This window comes from Triticum urartu, chromosome 5, assembly GCF_003073215.2.
Source record: "Triticum urartu cultivar G1812 chromosome 5, Tu2.1, whole genome shotgun sequence".
Lineage (NCBI taxonomy): Eukaryota > Viridiplantae > Streptophyta > Magnoliopsida > Poales > Poaceae > Triticum > Triticum urartu.
The window spans coordinates 324,264,188-324,275,932 of record NC_053026.1 but is presented as its reverse complement, the minus strand read 5'-3'; the positions used below and the strand labels follow the sequence as shown (position 1 = coordinate 324,275,932).

Sequence of the window (11,745 nt, the reverse complement as noted above, 5' to 3'; positions counted from 1 at the left end):
TGCCATCAACGACGACCGGAAACCAGGACGCCGCCGATGGGGTAGAGCGGTCGCCAGCGGTTCCCCAGACAACCATGGGTCCTCCGCCAAGGGCAGGCCCTGAGGCACCTCCCCAGCAGAGGGCCTACCTCCTGAGAACACCTTGCTCCGAACGCCGCGGGGATGATGTCGGATCTCGGCCCCTCTCCTGCAGCCCCCTGCGCCCTCCTCCCGAGGGGTAGGAGACTGTGGGAGCGGGGCAGCTGCTCGTTGTGGCGACCTGCATCTCCTGTCCTTGGTCCATCATGAGGGGCACGTATTCTTCTGGCGCCGTCATCCCGAAGGCCATGCCGTAGTGCTCCGTGTGCCAGCAGCTCTGCTTGACGCGCCCACCGTGGGGTGGTAGCGCGGCTGTCCACTGGGGCCATGGGTCGCGTCGAGTCCTTCTTCTTCGTGGACGGGGGCAGCGCCGCCGCCGGTCCGATGCCGACAGCTTCGCTGGCGTTGGAGTAGCCTTGGAGCCCGCGGGCGCGCGCGGAGCCCCCGCGTGGGCCGCCCTGGGCTTGAGATGGGAGCTGGGTGCAGAAGAGGTGAGCCCCCGAGGTGGCGAAGCCCAGGAGCTCTGCCACCCGCTCCAGCAGCACGTCGCGGCCGCCCTCCAGCAGCCTGCACTGCAGCAGCTCTCGGGCCACCGTGAGCGCGGCCCTTGAGTTCGCCTGCTCCCGGCGGGTGTACGGTGTCGTGGTCGCGGCGTGATTGGAGGCCCTTGCTGCCGACCATGCCTGCCGCGGTGTGAGAGCTGTCGAAGCTTGTCCGCGTCGCCCGCGGCCCGCAACGCCCTGCGGACCGCGAGCTGCCGGGGCCCGGGGTCGCCCAAGGCGAGCGGCTCTGCGCGGGCAGGCCACGCCGCCCATGGATCTGGGTTGCCCGCCTGGTCGCCGGACATGGTGATGACGACGCGACGGGACACGAAGCGGTAGAAGGTGGATTCCGGCGCACCCCTACCTGGCACGCCAAATGTCAGATTTCGGGTTCCGGCAGACCCTTAAGGTTCGAACACTAGGGTGCGCGCGGAGATTTTGCCTTCTACCTACCTGCTCCCCTCCGCCTCGCTAAGATCTAAGCTATGGAAAGAACAGCACAAGAGACACAGGGTTTATACTGGTTCGGGCCACCGTTGTGGTGTAATACCCTACTCCGGTGTGTGGTGTGGTGGATTGCCTCTTGGGCTGATGATGATGAGCAATACAAGGAAGAACAGCCTCGCGAGGGTCTATTCTTGGCTGAGCGGATGAACTGCTAGGAGGAGTTCAGTCACCCTTCTCTCTCTCTGATGCTACTCGATCCGATCCCAGCTTGTTTCTGGGTTGGCCGATTCTAGATCCGATCTCGATCCCTCTACCCTGGGGGTGGCTAGTCCTATTTATAGGCAAAGTCCCTGGGCCTCTTCCCAAATATTGAGCGGGAAGGGCGCCAACAATTGGCCATTTTGAAGGGGAACATCTGGTACACTTATCCTGACTAAAGTTGGTCCTCGCCTGCCAAAGGCTCTGGTGGTGACGCTGGCTTGGGCTCCACAATGACGTCCTCCCTGCCGTTGGACTGGTCTTGGTCTCATTGCACCGAAACGGGTGCCTTTGCTTGATGCTCTCGCCTGCGCTTGCTCCCTTTGCACCAAAGAGGAAAGGAGGACACTGCGCGGCTGGCGCCCGCCTGGCGCCTTTGGTCGTCATGGCTTGTGTCACGGGCACCTCGTGAGGTACCCCGCCTTGATCTCTCCGCCTCCTCATGAGCCAGCCTAATGAGGCCATGCCTGAGGAAGCTCCATGTCGTCCGCCCCGCGACGCTTGGCCCCTCGCGAGGGTCTTGGGTCTGTGTTGATGAAGATGGGCCGCGCTGGGCCCCCTTTTGAGCCACGCCGTAGGCTGCAGGCAGGCAAGTCTGGGGACCCCCGTTCCCAGAATGCCGACACAGATAGATCGTGAAGTGGACAAGCTGTTCTGGTCGCAATTTAACGTTCCAGAGCATCCGCTTCCCTTGGCTGATCAGCTAGCCGAATGGGCCGAACTTAATAGGTTGTGCGGACTTGCCATGAGGTCCGTCATAGATCATTTATGGCCGGAGAAGCCGAACAGCTATTTCAGCTTAGTGCAGCAGTTCCTTGGTGCGGTGCCGCGCATCAATGCGATGAAGAGGTCGGCGTGCATAGAAGGCTCGTGGATGGCCTTTGCCTGTGTCAAGGCATACTGGGCGGAGATGGATGCTACCACTGTTGCGGCGCAAGGTTCGGCCATAGGCCGAGTAGCTGCCGAGCACTATTTTGAAGAGGTTCTTGAGGGTGCTCGTTTGATAGAGGCCCAGTGCTCGAAGAATATTATGTTTGAGTGACATGTATTCCCATTGTAAACATAATGTTTTTATGAAATGTAGTAAGGCTGTATTTATACTTTTGCCGAAAAGTAATATGGTGCCTCTTGTGCGGCCGTTTACGTATATATGTATATAACCTGAAGGATTGCAGTCGTCGACTTCAACCCCCATGCATATAATGCGGAGGTGCTCACAGAAAACGCATGTTCACACTTAACCCAACGTCTTGCTCCTATTAAGGAGGTGATAGCGCAGCGAACGAGGCAACCGGACTATGATGCTTTAACACTTTCACTTAGCCATAGGAGTTTGACGGTGGGGCTACTATATAGCCCCTGGTGGCTCCGCACTCTCCCGAACTCGGGGTGCGTATATGCCTGGCCGGTAAATGGCCCTTCGTTAAAGAGGAGGAATTCTAACATTCTGATAGGTCATTGAGTGGTTGACCAGTCTCGCGCTATATCATGACAGTCAGTTTTCGGCTTTCTCTACTGAGGTGCTCGTCCGGACGAACCAGGGCACAATCGCAGTAGTTCTCCTGGTGCTGCCTTAGCCGACAGAATGGAACGTAAGGCACCAAAACACAGGAGCCGGGCAAACCCAACATTTGACCAAAGACATGATTCGGAGCTGATGCATATAAGGCCAAACTCGCGACGCCGAACACTCCCTAAGGTATTCGGTCTTTATGGTATAAACCGGGCCTAAATAGTGCCTTTTGTAAGAAGCCCCTTGTGTCCAGGTATGGGCGTTATTCTGACGTGGCCACATGCCAAGACGTCGGCATCCTTCTCAATTGTACTGAGAATCCGAGGGATGTGTATCAACAAGAGACAGTAAAAAAGGTTTACGCAGGGTCTTCATCTAAAAAGAATCCTTGGAGCGGGTCCCTGCTGCATGTCTGCGCCTGTGTCTCCGTTGTGCCGTATCCTGGACGGTTGTAGCACGATGGTCATCTGTAAAAGAGAGGAATTTAGGTGAAAAGTTGTCGTGCAGAAATGTAGTTTTTAAAGAAACCATGTATAATTAAAGATGAGTAAAAATTGCCACTTGTCTGCGCGCGTTGAGCCCCTTGTATTTATAATAGGGGTGTGGCCATCAAACCGGTATGAATTACATATAGCTGCGCCGGACTCGTCTAACTGTGTCCGTGGTCTTGACGACCTATCAAATGCTTTAGTTGGTGAGGCCGTTTTTAGTGTGCGGCTGCCTTGCCATTCTCTTCGGTGCGCAAAGATCGCTCAATATTTCCATTCACTGTATTGCATTAAAGCGAGCGAAAGCTTCGCATCCAAGTAGTGCTTGATAGCCACTTTGGAACGGAGCAATGTGGAAGGTTAAATGTTCGCTACGGAAGTTATCGGGGAAGCCGAATATAACCTTTAGTAGCAGGGAGCCTATGCAGTGATCCCCTGGGCCTGGCGTTACTCCTTTAAAGGTAGTGTTGCTATGGCAAATTTTCGTTGGGTCTATCCCCATTTTGCGGATTGTATCCTGGTATATCAGGTTTAGACTGCTGCCACCGTCCATTAGGACTCGTGTGAAGTGGTATCCGTCAATTATTGGGTCTAATACCAGGGCAGCCCATCCTGCACACCGGATACTTGCTGAGTAATCACGATGGTCGAAAGTGATCGGTTGATACGACCAGTGGCAGGACTCCGCGGTGATAGGCCCTTGGGCATATTTTTCTGGGAGTGCCGCTTTGTTTCTCCCCTTGATAACGTGTAACACATTGACTGTTTTGACTTCTGGTGGAAACTTCTTTTGTTCCCCAGTGTCTTGCTTGAGAGGTTCATCCTCGTCTTCGCTTGGTGTATCCTCCCCCTTGTGTACGGCGTTGAGCTTGCCGGACTGCTTGAGGACCCAACATTCTCTGTGGGTATGATTAGCGGGTTTACCAGGGGTGCTATGGATCTGACATACTTGGTCCAGAATTTTGTTTAGGCTGGACAGTTCATCTCTGGCGCCTTTAGAGGGCAGCTTTTGCTGACTTGGCCGAGAGCTTTCGAATCCGGCGTTTACTGCCGTGCTCTTCGTGTTGTCTTCTTTATTTCGGCATTTGTTATTGTTGTTGCGCCATGATTTCTCGTTTCCATCTCTAACTTCGGATGTACTGGGGTCGCTGATGCTGCATCTGGCTAGCCAGCTATCCTCACCCGCGCAAAAGCGGGTCATGAGGCTTGTTAATGCTGCCATTGTTCTCGGCTTTTCTTGGCCGAGATGTCTGGCAAGCCATTCGTCATGGACGCTATGTTTAAAATCTGCCAAGGCTTCGGTGTCCGGACAGTCGACTATTTGGTTCTTTTTAGTAAGAAACCTGTTCCAAAGCTTTCGGGCTGACTCTCCGGGCTGTTGAGTTATATGACTCAAATCGTCCGCGTCCGGAGGTCGTACGTAAGTCCCCTGAAAATTTTCCCAAAAAGCATCTTCGAGCTCTTCCCATCTTCCAATGGAACTTTCGGGGAGGCTCTTAAGCCAGTGCCGAGCTGGCCCTTTGAGTTTGAGGGGTAAATACTTAATGGCGTGGAGGCCATCTCCTCTAGCCATATGGATATGGAGGATATAATCCTCAATCCAGACACCAGGGTCTGTTGCTCCGTCGTATGCCTCTATATTTACGGGTTTGAATCCCTCTGGAAATTCATGACCCAGCACCTCATCGGTGAAACATAGGGGGTGTGCGGCACCCCTGTATCTAGGTGTACCGCGTTCTTCGGATGTTTGTTGTGTTGCGTTGTATGCTGGAGCGCTCTTACGTGGTCCATAGATGGATCTGGTTGTGCCGTCCTTTTGGTGCGAGTCCTCGCGTGGATCGCGTATTGGCTTATGTGCGGCGTTGTTTTCCGCGCTATGTTGGCCGTGAGGTCTCTTATCTGGCCAGATGGCTGTTTTGATTTTTGGTTGTGGGGGATCTAAGGCCTCCTCATCGAATTCAGGTAGCAACTTCCGCTTCGGGTAGCTCTTGGTGGGGCGATTACCGCCATACTTCACTGCTGTGTTGAGTACTTTGTTCCATCTAATTTGGAGTGTGTCTTGCGCAACCTTGAGCCTTTGCTTCTGCTTTTTTAGACTCCTCGCGGTGGCAACGAGCCTTTGATGGGCATTCTGTTGCTCCGGGTGTCTGTCCGGTGTGACGTCATCTGGACTATGATCTCTGACAGAATCGGGTTGTTCGGCTTGATTCTCCATGTTGCCGTGGTCCGGCAATGGTTCCCCCTGCTCTAACACTGGGTCTGTATGATTGTTGTTTTACCGAGGCGGGATTTGGGGCGGCGCTTACGCCGCCGTTTCGACTGCTTCTCGAGGGAACAACCCTTCGTTGCGTCCTTCCATTCCTCGTTGTCGTTTTCCTTTGGTGTGTCCACCATGTATACGTCATGTGGTGAAGTGGGCGTCCAGTGCCCTGGGGGCAGTGGTTCCTGTTCGTCTCCTGCATCGTCGTCCATACCGTCGATGTCTTCGGAGTCGGAGTCGAGCATATCGGTTAAGTCATCGACGATGGCTATTAAGTGGGTGGTGGGTGGGCGGCGAATTTCTTCGTCATCCGCATCCCAATCCTGCCGGGCATAGTTTGGCCAGGATTCTCCTGACAAGGAGAGAGACTTTAATGAAGTCAGTATATCGCCGAAGGGCGAGTGTTGAAAGATATCCGCGGAGGTAAACTCCATGATTGGCGCACAACCGGATTCGATCGGAGCGGGCGCAGGCGGTTCGGAGTCCGTGGCCGGAGAAGTATCCGGCAGTTTAACAACACGGCTCTCGTGCAAGGTAAGGTTGATGTTTGGCTCGATCGCCACTGAGGGTAAGGCCTCCGTGGCGGGGTCCATCCACCCGTCCATGGACGGTGCAACTGGCTCCGAATTGAGGGTAGGAGCGGCTGCCTGTGCGATCTCCTGAACACTGTCCGATGGTAGAGCTAAATCGTACTCATCGTGACCGTGTGACGCACAAGGCAGAGGCTCGAATCTGTCGCAGATTAAGTCTCCACGGATATCGGCCGTGTAGTTTAAGCTTCCAAACCTGACCTGGTGGCTAGGGCCGTAACTTTCAATCTGCTCTAGATGGCCAAGCGAATTGGCCCGCAGTGCAAAGCCGCCGAACACGAAGATCTGTCCAGGGAGAAAAGTCTCACCCTGGACTGCATCGCTATCGATGATAGTAGGAGCCATCAAGCCTAACGGCGACGACACAGAGGAACTCTCAATGAAAGCACCAATGTCGGTGTCAAAACCGGCGGATCTCGGGTAGGGGGTCCCGAACTGTGCGTCTAAGGCGGATGGTAACAGGAGGCAGGGGACACAATGTTTTACCCAGGTTCGGGCCCTCTTGATGGAGGTAAAACCCTACGTCCTGCTTGATTAATATTGATGATATGGGTAGTACAAGAGTAGATCTACCACGAGATCGGAGAGGCTAAACCCTAGAAGCTAGCCTATGGTATGATTGTATGTTGTCCTATGGACTAAAATCCTCCGGTTTATATAGACACCGGAGAGGTTAGGGTTACACAAGGTCGGTTACAAAGGAGGAGATACACATATCCGTATTGCCTAGCTTGCCTTCCACGCCAAGTAGAGTCCCATCCGGACACGAGACAAAGTCTTCAATCTTGTATCTTCATAGTCTAACAGTCCGGCCAATGGAGATAGTACGGCTGTCCGGAGACCCCCTAATCCAGGACTCCCACAGGTCCTATCCCAGCAAAGGCGTGACCTCACCCTTCTTCTCCCCGAGCATCAGCATGAACATTCGACATCATCAACCCCAAGCTAGGGCCCGGGGCTCTCCCTTTCAGCATAACCAGAAGAAAGCAGGGAATGGAGATGGAGAGGTGTGTGGATGAACACTCCCACTCCTCCCCCACCCCCTCTTTTATAGACGGACTGGGGCTGGGAGCCGATCCTTCGGCGGGTAACCACCATCCTCCTCCACCTATCCAAGAAGGTTGGGCCCCTGCCTTGAAGCCCTCCCACACCACGCGCCTCCATTACCTACCCCACTCAATGCATTCAACATATGTGGCCAAGGATAAGAGCGTGGTGGGAAGAGTGAATTGGCAGTTACTCGCCCGTGCGTTAAAGTCATTAACGGGCCATTACAAGGGCAGCCCCACTACAATTGGTGTCATGCGACGCGCGGGAGAACCGGAAACTGGCCTAGGCTCAGGTTAATGAATAAGAAAAGAAGATCTCAAAGGACAAGCAACTACTACACTCTTGGTTGTGCATTGGATAGGGCCTACCCCGACGACACCCGGCAACGCGTTCGGGCCAGGCCTGGGGGCTCCTGTCGGTGCAACAAACCCTGGTTCTGTTGCCCAGACCGTGCACAGGCCTAAGAGCAAGATTCCGACATCTGAAGATGAGACCAAGTTGAGAAGATAGCTCTTTGAGGAGTCAGAGAGCGGATTAAGAATACCAAGTCGAGCCAACGGAAACAAGATATCACTAAGAGAAAGCCTCCCTTGTCGGGCAGGCGAGCCTGGCGAGGTCGAGGTTGATTCAAAGACAAGTCTCAAGACTATCTCGGCAGGCTTGCCGAGGATACCAAGGGCGAACTACCCCGCCAAGGCTCCACCGCTCCACCTCACAGCGACGCAAGTCATCAATCGGTGCGGTGTCAAGCCCCCGAGTGACTAAGTGGTTGTTTCCTGACACATGGCAGCTACTTCCGAAGGAAATCGCCTCCAAGTGACACCCGTCCAGAAACGTGTCAAGCAGACAAACTAGAAGGTGGCCGAACATCCTGGCAAGGCTTGTCGGGCGTGCCTGATGTGACACTAAGTGACGCATTTAATGTGCTCTACCCTGTGTGCAGAGTTAGGTATGTTAGCATTGTTTGCTATCTAATCATTGCACAATGACTGATTTTCCACTGTGGTGACCCCTTGATCTATAAAGGGGGGTCGTGGCAACCATAGAAAGGATTCGGACCCTTGTACACTCATACGCGCGTAGCCGCTCTCTCCCCGAGGCAACCCTGTCGGGCTAGAGCAATGCGTTTCCACCCTAGTCCACCATCAATCCACCAAAGCAGGAGTAGGGTTTTACGCCTCACGATGGCCCAAACCTGGGTAAAATTGCCCGTGTGATCTCTGTCGTGTTGTGCTACGTTCTCCGCTCTTTGTGCAATGTGCTCATCCCCCCCTGCCGAACCACAAGGGGCTGATGGCCCCATAGGTGGCCGTGGTTTCCCACAACAATTGCGGCCCATTTTCTTTTTGTTGGCCAGGACATGGTTAAAATTTTCAATGAAATTTTGCATATTTCAGTGGAGTCCAAACTATTTTTAATCCTGAAATGTCGAGCCAAATTCAAAATAAATTTAAATTGGGTTAAAATCCAAAGAAATTTGAAATCTTAAAAGCCGAAAAATCATAAATTTGAAAGTAATTGCCAATTTCCTATGTTTTTTAATATTAACCACCCATTTTGTATTACTTTTAAGATTGACAACCCTCTTGAAAGATTTGCAGCCCAACAGGGTGGAGAAAAACAAGTTGGCCGGGGTTGGGTATTCTTCAAAAAAACTGGGCTAGCCATTTTCACAAATAAAGAAAACAACTTTTTTGAGGGGTTAGAATAACAACAGTTGGGCTAGTTATGTTGTAAACATACAAGAAAATCCTGGACTAGACGGGCCACAACCCACACATAGCCTAGTAGATACCTTGCTCCGTCTCAACAGTAAAAAACCGCTTGAGCTGCTAGGTCCCAGGTGTCAGCCGCTCCTTGTGCAATTCTCTCGTTTATTGACTATACGTTAATGATACCGTGGGTCCTAGTGAAGGAAATATGCCCTCGAGGCAATAATAAAGTTATTATTTATTTCCTTATTTCATGATAAATGTTTATTATTCATGCTAGAATTGTATTAACCGGGAACATAATACATCTGTGAATACATAGACAAACAGAGTGTCACTAGTATGCCTCTACTTGACTAGCTCGTTGAATCAAAGATGGTTAAGTTTCCTAGCCATAGACATGAGTTGTCATTTGATTAATGGGGTCACATCATTAGAGAATGATGTGATTGACTTGACCCATTCCGTTAGCATAGCACTTGATCGTTTAGTTTGTTGCTATTGCTTTCTTCATGACTTATACATGTTCCTATGACTGTGAGATTATACAACTCCCGTTTACCGGAGGAACACTTTGTGTGCTACCAAACGTCACAACGTAACTGGGTGATTATAAAGGTGCTCTACAGGTGTCTCCAAAGGTACTTGTTGGGTTGGCGTATTTCGAGATTAGGATTTGTCACTCCGATTATCGGAGAGGTATCTCTGGGCCCTCTCCGTAATGCACATCACTTAAAGCCTTGCAAGAATTGCAACTAATGAGTTAGTTGCGGGATGATGTATTACGGAACGAGTAAAGAGACTTGCCGGTAACGAGATTGAACTAGGTATTGAGATACCAACGATCGAATTTCGGGCAAGTAACATACCGATGACAAAGGGAACAACGTATGTTGTTATGCGGTTTGACCGATAAAGATCTTCGTAGAATATGTAGGAGCCAATATGAGCATCCAGGTTCCGCTATTGGTTATTGACTGGAGACGTGTCTCGGTCATGTCTACATAGTTCTCGAACCCGTAGGGTCCGCACGCTTAAAGTTTGATGACGGTTATATTGTGAGTTTATGTGTTTTGATGTACCGAAGGAGTTCAGAGTCCCGGATGAGATCGTGGACATGAAGAGGAGTCTCGAAATGGTCGAGACGTAAAGATCGATATATTGGACGACTATATTCGGACATCGGAAAGGTTCCAAGTGATTCGGGTATTTTCGGGAGTACCGGGGAGTTACGGGAATTCGTATTGGGCCTTAATGGGCCATACGGGAAAGGAGAGAAAGGCCTCAAAGGGTGGCCGCACCCCTCCCCATGGGCTGGTCCGAATTGGACTAGGGAGGGGGGGCCCTTCCTTCCTTCTCCTTTTCCCTTCCCTTTCCTTCCCTCCTACTCCTACTACTTGGAAGGGCTCCTAGTTCTACTAGGAAAGGGGGAATCCTACTCCCGGTGGGAGTAGGACTCCCCTAGGGCGCGCCATAGAGAGGGCCGGCCCTGCCCCTCCTGCACTCCTTTATATACGGGGGCAAGGGCACCCCAAAAAAACAACAATTGATCTCTTGGATCTCTTAGCCGTGTGCGGTGCCCCCTCCACCATAATCCACCTATACACGGATTAAGCATAAAGCCATAATATTTTATTATGCCATTGAAGGGGGGGGGAGATAATACCGATTTAAGAGTAGTTCACTACTGCAATAAAAAAAAGAGAATTCTAGTTAACGGTTCCAATTTATTCTGAATTTTGCAGCCTGTGAATAGAAATCCACTTTTTCTTCTTTTTCATCTCAATAGAAAGAAATGGGAAGTTTTATTGTGTTAACAATGTATGTTTTAAGATAGAATCTATCGAGGAGAATAATAGAAACTGGATCAAAAAAAGCAGGAATAGATTTTTTGAAAAAGATTGGAAAAAAGTAAGTAGAATTATATTCAAAATAAAAGGGGCTTTTCGTAAGAAAACGTGGATGAATACTTGCTGTTTTCTAGATTTTTGATCGGATTTTTTGGCGGCATGGCCAAGCGGTAAGGCAGGGGACTGCAAATCCTTTATCCCCAGTTCAAATCTGGGTGCCGCCTGATCAATAAAATACTTAGGTTTTTTTTATAGTGCTGATCGAATTCGATAAATTTTTACTTCGCATAAGTTCGGGCAAGAGAGTAACTGGGCCTGCCGATACTTGAGAAAGTTAAAACAGTACCAACTTGACAAACTATCGTTGTGGTTTTGATGCATAGGTAAGATTGGTTCTTGCTTAAGCCCGTAGCAGCCACGTAAAAGTTGCAACAACAAAGTAGAGGATGTCTAACTTGTTTTTATGAATTTGAATTGGTTCTTAATTGAGATTCGATTTGATAATTTTAAAATACGAGGATAAGATGTCAGAAATCTTGGTATCCAAAGAAAGGTCCCTAAGGGGCATTCTTTTTTTTTCAATCTAAGATTCAAGAAGGGACTCCACGAAAGAATATCAAGACTTACTAATTATTATACATTTTTTTATCATACATCTTATGTTACCTACATACACTAAAGTAAGGACTACTTAATTCTAACGAGAATCAGATTAAATAGGTCGATCAAAAATCAATTTAGGAGTTGTATTATGGATAAAATCTCTTCATTCTTTCATAGAATGATACAAAGCAAGGCTGCAGGGTTTAGGTCAAAAATAAACATTAGGTAAGGTAGGTATCCAATAAATATTTATCTATCGATAATTTTATGGTATATTCGGGGCGTCCTTTGCTTAAAAAAAAGAGTAACAAAAGGAATAAAAAATCTTCCTATTCCCGCTTCTTCTATTCAGGA

At 50.3% G+C, this 11,745-nt stretch overlaps 1 non-coding gene across 1 annotated transcript; it reads left to right on the top strand.

Annotated features, from left to right (window-relative positions):
• Positions 1-10,941: 10,941 nt before the first annotated feature.
• On the top strand, positions 10,942-11,012 carry TRNAC-GCA. Its single transcript has one exon. It is a non-coding gene; the product is annotated as a tRNA-Cys (tRNA).
• The last annotated feature ends 733 nt before the right edge of the window (positions 11,013-11,745 follow it).